The 13,550-nt window shown below is 40.1% G+C and overlaps 1 protein-coding gene across 8 annotated transcripts in view; it reads left to right on the forward strand.

The window, feature by feature from the left end:
- The window catches only part of sema3d (sema domain, immunoglobulin domain (Ig), short basic domain, secreted, (semaphorin) 3D), a 361,202-nt gene that overhangs the window by 145,724 nt on the left and 201,928 nt on the right, over positions 1-13,550 (forward strand). The window lies entirely within an intron of this gene.

A 13,550-nucleotide genomic window follows, 5' to 3' on the forward strand; every position in this document is an offset into this window, starting at 1 on the left:
CAACTTGTAACTTATTTTCTCTTATTTTGCAGAGGTGCTCACGCAGTGTCTTATTAAATATTGTCCTGCTCTGAGACCATTAAGTTTCCCTGCCCTGAAATAATATTGTAAGAAGAAGCATCAGTGAAACAAGAACTTGTGCCAGCAGCACTGCATACTTACTTTGTGTTTATTTTGGTTCTGAGACTTTTGTTACACATTATTTCCAACTGAGAGGTTGAATGGCAGAACTGCTTTCAGGCTGTGCTGCTGCTTATTCTTGGAATTATGAAGGAAAAATTGACTATGACTTTCCTTTTGATTTTTTCCTCCTGCCTTGTGCATGTTGACATTCCAGAATGAAGGCAATCTCTGTTGCTGTGTGCCACAGAGCACAGATACCAGCCTGCTGTACCAATAGAACACCTCATTTTTCTAATTCTATAGTAATTTACAATCACAAAGTGTTGGCTTTACAATCTGGACCATTTCTACTAACACCTCACTACAAGTAGTTCTATATCATGGGTAATGTTCTGTTGCTGATTTCTGTTAAATTGTCTCAGTCTATTCTTGGAATTCAGTAAAACCACCAGTTCTTTTGTAGATTTGTAAAGATAGAGATTTTGCAGATCATTGAACATTCTAATAGCACATTTGCAGTTGCAATGGGGGGACATTTTTATAGTTAAATGTTAAACATATGCAACAATAATGGATTAGTAATTTCACAATCCATATCAAACCCTCCCAATCCCTCCGTGGCAAGTAATTTGAAAGGTGTGGATCTTTTGTTCATGGGGAGTTTGTGAGGATGTGAAAGCTTCCTCCTAAAACAGGGGAAAATCCCATAACAGCATTTCAAAAGGAAGCAGCCCAGATATTTTGAAAGAAAAATATACAAAAGTGAACAAGAGGGAGCTGGAGAAATATAGCTTTGAAAACTGGGTCAGATAAAATGGGCTGAGGGGGAGGGAGTTACAAATTTCCACTAGCCATTGTATGAAGAAGGTCTTCCTGATACATCCCTGAATGGCCTGGCTCCAATTTCAAAGCAATGCCATTTTCCTTCTGAACTCCTGCCCACCAGTCACACTGATTTTTTTTTTCTCTCATCACCATCTTGAAGCATCTTGATCACCTCTTAATCTTTCATACTCCGAGTCTATGCAACCTATTGATATAATTGAATCTTTTTGGCCTAGTGAATCTGTGTTGCAGCCTCATCAAGACCAATATGCTGTTTCTAAGGTACAGTGTGCAGAAGTGAGTGCAGTTTGCAAACTGATGTCTCACTATAGTTTCAGATCAACTGCAACATAACTTTCCCCTTTCTCTTCCAGCCCCTTGAGAGAAATACCGACATTCCATTCATATCTTAATATTTTTCAACCTGTCAGTCAACAAAGAATATATAGAGCAGAAACTGGCCATTTGACCCAACATGTCTGTTAGCCTCTGCTGTTACCTCCTTGTCTGGTTTTTACTGACATCTATTCTGATCCCAATGTTGGATACAACTACAATTAAACTATGGAAAAAGCCACCAGTTTGTTAAATGTATCTGAGTGCTCTAATGCACAAAGTTAGCATTCAAACCCGATTGAAGTGACAATGGATCACCTTGACTGGAACATTGGTTCATACATTGTCCACATCAGTCAATCTCCATTCATGTTTAGATGAGAGAAATCACAGTAGCCTTGGAATAAGCACTGTGCACCCTAATTGCCTATTTATCAAAATACAGGTAGATCTGACATTAATAGACTGAAAATTTATGTGTTGAAATGCTCATTTTAATATTTTTGCAACATTATTACAAATCTTAGTTATGGAAAGAAAAAGTTTAAATAGACTGTGATTAATTATTTCTTTAAGGTGCATTAAAGGTTAAAGACATTTCCCCAGGATCAATGGTTTTAATTTGCAGAAATCTGAGCTATTGTGGGGGAACAACAATATTTGGCTTTTGTCCATTAGAAATTAGCTGCAGTTTGGGATTTAGGAGCTTTTAGTTCGAATTTTATTATAACAATTTAAGCTCCTTCTAGTCCTCAGAAAGACACATGGACAATGCTATTGATTTGTAATGATCGTGGAAGTGTTGGTGTTTATAAATTTCCAGCAAGTAAATAAACTAGTTGCTTGGTTTGTGACTGCAAACTGTTGCCTGCCTGTAACTATGTGCTTAGCAGTGGTTAGCTTAATTACAACTTAAACAGGAAATCAAATGTCCCTTTGGACCCAAGTGACTTTAGTGGATTAATCTTTCAATGCAGACTAGTCATGGTTCATGGAATTGAGGAACTGTAATTGTAACTTTAACTTTCCTGTTCATTCTTCTCAGGATATTCCTGAAAAAATTAATCTGAGTGAAATGAATGTGTTAACTCTTTCAACACTTCATGTTGATGATGCTCACATTATTCCTTGTTCATACTTTTGAATCAAGTTCCCCTTTCAATGAAGCAGATGCAGTCAATCAACAGCAATGCACAAGCTCAGATTGAAACAACATATTACAGATGCTGCAAATCTGAAACAAATCCACGCAATGCTGGAGAAACTCAGCAGGTCTGGCAGCATCTGTAGAGAGAGAAAACATTTTGAGTTCCAACATGACTCTTCTTCAGAACTGAAAGGGCTTGGAAAATAGTTGTGTCTCTACTTTTAACAGAAGCAGATGAGGAGCGAGAGGAATAGATGGCATGGAGACCCAGTGCAAAAGACAAAGGAGTTGTTAGTTATAGTGTAAGAAAAATAGAGAAGTAAAATAAGGTGAGAAAGGGAGAGAATAGGCTCTCTCTGCTTGGAGCAAAGATAATAACATACAAATAAGATGTAGGGAGTGTGGTGAATGTGATTAGCAAGTGCTCAGGCTCAAACAGTATGGAGTTCAATGTTGAGTCTTTAGATTAGATTTTTTTTAGATTAGACTTACAGTGTGGAAACAGGCCCTTCGGCCCAACAAGTCCACACCGCCCCGCCGAAGCGTAACCCACCCATACCCCTACATCTACCCCTTATCTAACACTACGGGCAATTTAGCCTGGCCAATTTACCTGACCTGCACATCTTTGGACTGTGAGAGGAAACCGGAGCACCCGGAGGAAACCCACGCAGACACGGGGAGAACGTGCAAACTCCACACAGTCAGTCGCCTGAGGCGGGAATTGAACCCGGGTGAGAAAAAAAGAGGCTGTAATGTGCCTCTTGTTCCTTGAGTGTGTGTTGTGCTTCACTAACAACAGTAACAGTATCCACTCTCATTGTTCAGTAACATGCTGACAGTCAATGGACATGGCCTTGCAGAGAATGGTTGGTGTCTGTGGAAGTCACTACCTTGAACAGGGAAGAGCAGGTAGATATCCAGCCAGGAGCAATGTGTCTGAAGATAATGATGTAAAATCTTCATGCTATTGTGTAACATTTCAATATTAGTCCTGACTGACTTGGTGTTGCTTGGAAGACTTTGCTTATTCAAATGACCATCCTGTTTATCTACCTAACCAGTCACTTTGTATAACGTGCACTCTTATGTGGGTAGATCACAGTGTGAAGCACTTGAGACATTTTGATTTGGCATTTGATCAATTCCTGATGAAGAGCTTATGCTCAAAACGTCGATTTTCCTGTTCCTCAGATGCTGCCTGACCGGCTGTGCTTTTCCGGCACCACACTCTTCGCCTCTGACCTCCTGCAGTGCTCACTTTCTCCCATTTGGGCAATGCAGACAGGTTTTACCTTGTGATTCATTTCTGCTAATCCTTCCTCAGGACATCTTTTCCTTTCTTCTTCCCTGGACTCTGGGTGTCACTGATGAGGCCCCCATTTTTACACCATCCCTAATTGTCTGAGTGACTTTCATGGGCCATCTCTGAAGGAAATTAAGGGTCAACTACATCGCTATGGGTGTGAAGTTACATGGGCCGGATCAGACAAAGATGGCAGATTTCCTTCCCTCAAGAGCATTAGTGAACCAGATGGCCTTTAACAACAAGAGACAGGAGTATTATGGCCACCATTAGACTAGATTATAATTTATTAACTGAATTCAGATTTCACCATCTCCTATATTGGAATTCAAGTCTGTGTTCCCAGAGCATTAACATCGGCCTCTGGGTTAACAGTCCTGTGATATAACCATTATCCCACCACATCCCCATTAATACTGGGTATATTTCCTCAAGTTTGACTAAAGTATAAATTCAAAATCAATATTTTAGTTTTCTGCACAGATATTTGAATTAAAACACTCAGAAAAGTCTCTGCCTATATTGAATTTACTGAAATGCAAACAGGAAAATCAGACATGTTTACATTGAGTTGGCCAGTCAATGGTGAACGAACCATTTTTATTGGTGGGTTGCCAGCGCAATTTCAACCATTTGGCCAATATTTTGTTGTGTTTGCACTAGATCTTCTCAAACCCTGAATGATGTGGGTAATGGCAAGTCAGTTGGGAAAAATATGGTGAAAGTGGAAAAATGAGACTCTTGACATTGAGAGGAAATGGTCTGGTTTTGGATCCAAGGTTCAACTGGTGAGTTGAGAATCTTTCTGGTGAGTGGTGAGAAGCCTAATTTCCTGCATTACTGTCGGATTTATATGATTTTGTTGGTGTCCCAGTGATGGAAAGATACCAGACACCAAGAATTCCTGACACGAAAGTGCCCCCAACTCAATACTTGTTCCTCTGGTCTCCATCTTGAGTAATAGTTCCCAACACCTCTGGGCACACTCCATGGGCAGTGAGCTCCTGTTACCCCTGTCATCAAAGGCTGGCTTTGGACATGTACCATCCTCACCATATCATGACACATCTGAGTCACTTGGTATATAGGTCTCCACTTCAATGCTGCACTTTGGAGTACATCGACCCCCTACACTGCTATGCTGCTACCAGGCTGCATTTACAGAGACATATGCACCCATCTCATGGGTTAGAGCTGGCCTCACCTCCAGGTCCTTAGCTGGCTGTCTCAGCACACACTCCCTTTGCATTAACTTGGATTACTGATATCTCTGCTCTCTCTGTTGGCACCTTGCTGCCTTAATCCAATCTTGCGGGCTCAATTATCTTTCTGTCTTGTCATGCCTTTTAGGCAGAGACAAAGTTAAGCTGGTTGTCATGCTTACCAGTGCTGTCAGCACTGTGGTACCTACATCTCATATCTACACTGTGTGCCAGCACCTTTCCCAGGAGACCGCACTGAATGTGCTTCAAGCAGGTGGTCATGTCTCAAGGTCTAAGGAAATAGTTGTCAGTCAAGTCAAGGGGACTGTCATCAGTCAGGGGTCCCACCACAATCAGTCAAAAACAGTGCCTAGTCTCAGGCCAGGGACTTGGACACTGCCAGTCAGGCACTTGAGGTATTTAGAGCCAGCGGTTCCATATTAGTACAGTCTAAGGTGTGGGCCACAGTCAGTCCTGAACAGTGGCAGGATGTTATGCTGCACTGGCTGCTCAGGGAAGAGTAGCACTCCATTAGACAGATCTCGAACATGGCTCGGTGTCTAAGGATGCATAATCTGTGTAGCTTCATTCTTATAGCCGCAGTTACAACAGTGGTCAGTCAGACAGGTGATGATGGAAAAGAGCAATACATTTCAGGAACGTGAGCTTGAATTCCCCCTTCGTCAGGTTCCAAGCTCTGAAAGCTTGCAGTTTCAAATAAACCTTTTAGACTATAGCCTGGTGTCATGTGGTTTCTGACTTTGTCCACCCTAGTCCAACACCGGCACCTCCACACAATGTGAACAGGAAAGAGATGATTAATGCTTTGGGTCAGACCTGTCTCAAGATGGAGGGAACTAATGGAGTTATTTGGTCTTATAACAATGAACTGTTTAATTTGAGTTGAATTTGTTAAAAGTGCACAATGGGGAATTTAAGCTTTGATGAAAGAGTAGAGGAAGCTGAGAGGTCATTTATTTGGGACGTATAAAATTCTGAAAGGCTTTGATGGAGTGATATATGATGAATCTATTTCAGCAGATAGGGTTAGGGGAGTATTTGGAAACTCACCACCTGAAAGAGTGGGAGAGACAGGAAGCTTCATTGCTTTTAGAAAGCTCTAAGAAATGAACTGGAAATATCAGAACAGGGCAGGAGAGCAAGCACAGGTGTCTGGGATTAGACCGGACTGTTCTATCTCAGCTCGCACATACATGATGGGGCTTCTGGTCTGTAAATATTTCTATTTTGCTCCAAATTTGTACCTCTAGTGGTTAAGTGCTTTGAAATGTATGCACTAAAATCAGTACTAAAAACTAACTCACCTTTACTTTTCATAACTCTCGGACTGTCTGGAGTTGTTAGAGTTATAGCAACTAGAGTAGGCCTTTCAGCTCCTTCACCTTGTCTGCTATTCGTTGGCTGGTGTGTATCCCAATTCTAATTAACATTTTGCTCCAGATCCTTTCTGCCATTGTCTGGCAAATATTTCTCAATCACAATTTTGAAATTACTACTCAGCCTCATCTATTGCTTTTCGAAAGGGTGGTTCTACTATTCCGTTGCTGTTTCCTACCTTGTTGCCATAGTAACCAAACTGTGAGCACTGTCCTCAATGAATCCACACCTTATTTCCCAATCTTTATTTATGTAGAAAACATTAAATGAATTATATGGCATGGTTTTATAATTTCATGTTTTCATCCGTCAAAACTGTCACAATGGTTAATTAGTACCTGTGAACGTGTGAAATATTATAGTGGCCTAGTAGTTAGAGAAGATCCTTTAGTTCATATTAATCAGACCATGAGAATCATTTCCCCTTGATCCTGCTCTGCTCCTGGTCTGCCTTACCATGTGTTCTCCATTCTCAATAGCTTTAAGCCATTGCCCCATCACTTACTTGAATTTCTCAAATATTCAAACCTTTTTTCTGTAAATTTTGAAAATTACTGAATTTGCCAGAAAATTCAACTCCATATGATAGTAGTAAACATAATGCTTGCAAAATACATTCCACGTCAGGTATGTAGACCAAGGGCTAAATATTTAAAGTTGAACAATACAGAAAGGGTGTAATTTTTTAAGCATGCGCCATGTTCCACTCTGAATTGTTTTGATTTATGACATCCATTCTTTGTAAAGCACAGTGGCACACAGCCCGAAGGATACGATCGTTTCCAGCCCCTTTTGTGTCCTATGGCAGTATCTTGTTCAAGTTTCCCTTTTCATCTCTAATACTCAGAATTGTAAAGGTCAATAAGCAGCTGTTTCCAAACCACTACACAAGTTAGTTTATCTATTGTCTTGTTGTTTTGATGTAACTGGTAGCACAAGGCAAAAAAAAGTTAAACGTCAAGCTGGGTTTGTAGACATCTGATCAGGTAACTGTTACTGATAAATAATATTACTCTTGGGGCTTGTGGACTAATTAGCATTTATTTCTGCTGCATTCAGGCAAGCACTGAACAATTAAGTGTTCAAACTTCCCATGAAAGAGCTGCCTCTTCATTCACGCATCACTTGTATTGGATGAAGTCAGATTTGGAGCAATTTGAAGCTGACCCTTCCCTGATGCTGTCACCTCCATCTGAGCCAGTTCAAAAATCCACTGTCAGAATTGTCCAGAAAATTCAAAAAGAGCAATTAAAATTTATATTTAAAATTGTTAATCGGAGTAATTGTTCTGCATTAGTAAGTACTATAATATAAACTGCTATTTTTGTGCGTGAGTTAATCAAATCTTGTACAAAAAAACAGAATGTTCATTTGAAATGCAGTTTGTCATTTTTGTTTTGTTCTTTTCATGAGCGGCATCTTTCTCCAAGCAATATTTTCCTTTGCAAATAGCCACAGACCCTCTGTAAGCGAAGTGTTATCGGAAGAACTGCATGATCAGACTGGACCTTTCTCCTCTGTTTTTTGCCATTTGTATTCAGTCCTTATAGGAGGTAACACTTGGAGATTTTCAAAGATGACTGTTATACAGCAGCTCTGTTTATTTACCTTTTTCTCCAGCCTAGATCCAGTCTGCGTTGTCTGACTGCTGTGCTTAATAAATGCCATGCCCTTTTGAACTCCAGCAACAACTATCCATGTTGTTCCATGGAGTGATATGGCAGACCAGCCCTGAGTTTCTTCATGATTCCTACTCCGCACACCAGACACTGGGCAAAATCGTTTCCCTCTATCCTTCAGCAGACCAACCAATATTTCCAATGACTGCTCTGTGGCCAGAGTCTGTGTAAATTTTGAGAATGGGATTGCAAACTGAATTTCCCAATTGAAGACTCTAATTTTCGAGAGTCTTTCAGGTAACTGCCTGCCCATTGGGGATCATGTTTTACAGGGTGATCACTTCAGTAAATTGAAAGTAGCTGAGCTCTCTGCTGTAAAGGTTGTCATGGCATTGCCTTCTAATGCGATGTAAGTGTCAAGTCTTCAGATGTTCAATGTCTGAAATGTGCTGCAACACTTATAAATAAATACAAATGTGAAGCCAGGGTTCATTTCAATTGAAACGCCGACTAAATGTGACAATGTTTGTTTTTTCTTATTTTCGTGGCACCATTTGCAAATGTGGCTCTCAGCTGGGCACCAAGCCAGCACCCGGAGTTAGCAGGGAAAAAAAAATCATCTTGTTCAATATTGTTCCGTCTTGCTCAATGCTTTACATTTTTTGTTTGTACAATAGCATCAGTGTATGGAGAAAGTGAAGATTGATTGAAGGTGATATTATCGGTGAAGGCAAGATGCCCACAGCCCTGACCATGACTCCAGATGTCAGTGATAAATGTAACAGGAAGCCTGTTACCATCCTGGGATCTGACTTAATTTTGTTACTGACAAAATTCTTTGATCAGTTGTTAATCTGCAGTAGGTTTTGACAGATGTGACCAAAAGCTTAAAAAAGACCCTAATGACTTCATAGGGTAATTTTATGTAAAAAAATTCTGAACTGCCATCTCTTCAACAACTATTTGGCAATGTGCTGATTTAAATGTTTGCATTTTTTATGGGTCAAAGAAGAACTTGAAGATATTGCTCTTAATTAATGTCAAATTGCCCTTCAACATTAGCACCATGGAGTCTACAGTACACACACTGTGACTGTCTCTATCCTAGAAATTAAAATACCTTGTAGTTAATGATCAGCACTTTTCCTGTTGTTTCCCTTCCAAAATCATTCTCAGGCTTTCAGTGTAAAAAATTGTAAGGATTAAATATAAGGAATTAAACATTTGCAAATGCATCCCAGGCAACATGTCAAATCCTTCATTCGCATATTAAATTCACTGTAATTACAAAGCTATTAATTATCTTGACTTTTTTTACAATATCAGTAATAATAATATGATTGGCACATACATGTGCTTGGAATTCGATAGACTAATAATTAAAGTAATGAAATATTAGAAATGCAGGGTTCTAAATATATATTGACCAAATAAAGAGGAGTGCAGTTATTGTCTGGAATAATAAGGCTCAGGCTTTCAGGCAGGAGGTCACACAGAGCCGAGCTGTTTGATTCAGATTGATTCCTGTTAAGAATGGACTAAAATGTAGAGACTCGTCTCTCCCAGTACTGAACTTATAGCTGAAAACAGTGGAAACACTTTCTTTCAGTAAAGATTATGGGCTGGATTATTGCAAAATTGGGGTCTTTAAAAAGTGAATTGGGTGTATTATCCCACTCCTGTTCTTTATAGAGGTTCTGGTTTTGGACTGGAGTGGACAAGGTCAGAAGTCACATGACAACAAGTTATAGTCCATCAGGTTTATTTGAAATCGCAAGCTTTCAGAGTGAAGTGTGTGATTTCAAACAAACCTATTGGACTGTAACCTGATGTTGTGTGATTTCTGACCATTTTCTCCAGACAGAAACATAACTCACACAGGAGTAGAACTCCGTGGAATCATTTACAACTCGCGCTGAGTTCAAACAGACCTCGTTTTCAGTGTTCCAATGGATTCGACCTGCTGTGTTGGAACTGAGAATTAATGGAGGAGCTATAAAAACTTTCAAATGGTGCAGAGATCTATTTTTGAATCATGGTCTGAAGTTATTTTAGTTACTAAGTCTTAAAAAGTTTTAACTTAAAGAAATGTAGCTGTACCTATCAGGTATTCTTAAAAACAAAACTGGAATGCATCAATTGACAAGTTATTTGGTATAGCTTAGCACACTCTCGTCCTCATTTCTTCTTTCAATTTCAGTAAGCTTCATTGACATTTCCTGGGGATGCTGAGGCCATAACTAATGTTTGACTGAGCTTCAAAACCTTCAGAAATAGTTTTATCAGAGGTTATGGAGGGAAGGGGGGTAGTGAGTATATATTTTGCTTTGCAGTTGGAAAGTTTAGGTCTTGTGTTTGAAAATGAGTCCTGAAATGACTCCACAGAGGCCAGTATCTCATCACCAAGCCTGTCTTTATTTGCACATGCACAGTACATCACACTGTCCCAACTAACTCGGAGCTGGCTCCGAGAGTGAGCAGAACCCCTGATACTCCTGTTTGTATCTGTCAGCCAGGGCTCCCTGATTGGACTAGATTAATAGCCCCAATTAGGGAACTCATGTTCTATGAGGTCCACCTGATTAGCCTCATTCAAATCACTGCAAGTCCAACTCCAGAGGCTTGAGCTCAGAAAATCAAACTCCATGCTACCATCTAGCGCAATGCTATCTTGTCAGGGGGACCATTGCATCAAGAAATGTCAACTGAGACTTGTCTGCCCACTCAGCTGAACATGCAAGAAATCACAGCACAGTTTCAAATGAGATTTATGCAATTCCTTCTTATTGTCCTGGTCAATAGTTGTCTCTGAACTAACATCATAAAAACTTTTATTTGGCCATAAAGAACCTGCTGAAAATGACAAACTTAGTTGAAACGTTTTACTTTGCACTCATCAGGACCATTTGCATGAATAGACATTCAAGGGTAAAGCAAATACTTGTACCATATGAGAGGACAGATTAGTTGGCAATTGAACTCTCCTTAACAGAGGCTTTGCCATGGTGAGTGCACCAGTTAAATGAAAATCGACAGTTAACTGCCATGTTTTGTTTAAATTTTAAATACGCCTAGTTGACACAGTTTGGTCAAGACTATCTCCTATTCCAATGAGTAGAAACTGGTGCAGTGCATGAATATATTATTTTGTTGTGTAAAGAATGGGCCCCTGTTCATTCATACAGGGAGCTTTCTGTCCATGATCCCTCTCAGTTTGTTTTCTTGTGTGGGAACCTCAGAGGTCCGTATGTGGCAGTGACTTTCTAAAACTGACCATCAATGCTGGGATCAGAGCAGCACACTGATCAGCGAGTGGACACCCTCAGAGCAGCTCAGACGGGACATAAATAGAAATTGCTGGAAAAGCTCAGCAATGTCTGGCAGCTTCTGCGGTGAGAAATCGGGTTAATGTTTTGGGTAGAGTAATCCTACTTCAGAACAGAGGAAAGGTCACTCGCCACAAAATGTTAGCTCGGATTTCTCTCCACAGTTGCTGCCAGATCTGCTGAGCATTTCCAGTACATCTGATTTTGTCTCTAAGTTACAACATCCACAGTTTTTTCAGTTTTGATTTAGCTCAGATGGGATGTTGCTGCCAGTATATGCAAGTATGTCATATTGTCTTTTTCATAATAAAACAGATTTGATGTTTAACACATTATAGTTTGTCGGACCCTGGGTATGTGCAAATTAGTTGTTTCCCACATTACAATAGTGACTTCAAAAATTCTTCATTGAGGGGACTCAGTGATGTAGTGGTAATGTCACTGGATCCAGAAGCCCAGACTGATGTTTTGCCACATGTTTGATTTGTACCCATAGCAGGTGTTGACATTTGAAGTCAAAGAAGATTCTGGAATGAGAAGCCAGTCTCAACATTGGTATATTAAAAAAACATCTAGTTCACTAATGTCCATAAGGGAACACAATCATGATCCTCACCTGGTCTGGTCTCCATATGACTCCAGGCCCACAGCAATATGGCCGACTCTTAATTGGCTTGAGTCCAATTGGTTCAAGTCAAGTTGAGATGAGTAACAAATGCAGGGCTTGCCAGTGATGCCCATATCCCATACAGGAGTTTTTAAAAGCTGTAAAACACGAGAGTGCATTGTGAGGTCAGGAAAGGCATTTTCAGAATTTCGGTTGTTCTCCTTTAAGCACAAGCTCCCTGCATTGGGGGCATTGCAGGGAATCTGCTGAAGGCTGTAAGATGGCAAGGCAAGAATGGAAAGAAACAACAAATGGAAAGGAACACCGTTGTGGAGGAGGGGAAGTTCCCTATCTACTCGGAGCAGGAAGACATTTATTGTTGAGACTTGGAAGAAGCAAACATTCTAATCCAATGCATGCAGCAATACAGCAGTGCAGCATCCCAAACGTTCTGCTGATACAGGTTATATATAACTCCTGATTTGAATCATAGTTTAAAATGAATTTTGACTGAAGTTTTTTCAACTTAGTGGTTAGCAATACTGATTGATGGGTCTAAACAAGACACAGGAAATCTTACATCCACTGTCATTTGGAAAGGAAACAGGTATTGTACTCATTGCTCTATAGGTTAACCTTATCTGAGCTGATATTGAATACCTGATATCCCCATGTCAGATACAGGACAATAGTCCCATTAAACCTTCCAGTGAGGGAATCACTGCTTTTCTTTCAATTGGCTGTAATTCTAATTGCTGAGACTCTGACCACTCGGACTTGTCAATCAGCATTGAAATAAAAACAACAGTGAGGCCTCCTGTAGCGGGAACACATAATAAAGAAGCACACTGAAATGTTTAAATGGTCTTTTTAGGAAAGGGGACATTTTACATTGAAGGAAAACAGTTGATAAAACATTGCAGTGTATTCAGCTCTGATTAGCTGAGATTAAATGGGACAGACATAACGTCCGATCCACTGTATCTACTGATTGAGAGAAAGTAACAGCTTCTGTTGTCCTTTCATCATTAAGAAACAGCAGTCTGTCAGAAGTTAGACATTCCACCAACTGATAACTTGGTTTGACATCATTCAGTATTGATTTACTGATTAAAAAAGTCAATAACTGAAAAAGTGTTCATTTCAAATAACGTCAGATCCGAGCATCTCTATAAAGGAGATGTTCTTTCTAGATTTGAGAGTTATACACAGAAGCTAGTTTTGTGTACAACATAATCCAAAATGGTGAGTCCATCCCATCTGCCAGGGAAATGGCTCTGGCTGTCTTACACAGAATACCACCGTATCACTGCACCTTCTCGAAGCTCCAGCCTTCACGACTCCAGATGGTTTCTCTGAATCAGACAGCTTCACGACCAGCTCTTTGTAGGACTACGAGAAATATCACGGCAAGGCCAAAACAATCGTAAATCCGATGTGAGTTACTCCGTATAGTGTCTCAGTCAGTGACTGAATTACTGATGCCATCAAAAATATCATGTATCATCACTGCACAAAGATTTGTTTCCAAATTGAGTAAAGACATCAAGCCTATCAAAATGTGCTGATGGTTTAGTGGAATTGCCATTGATCAAGTCATCTGGAGACTGAGCCATGCTCTGAGGATGGAGTTTGAATTCTGGTGATGGTGGAATTGGCAC

Source organism: Chiloscyllium punctatum, chromosome 44 (genome assembly GCF_047496795.1).
Source record: "Chiloscyllium punctatum isolate Juve2018m chromosome 44, sChiPun1.3, whole genome shotgun sequence".
NCBI classification, from domain to species: Eukaryota; Metazoa; Chordata; class Chondrichthyes; order Orectolobiformes; family Hemiscylliidae; genus Chiloscyllium; species Chiloscyllium punctatum.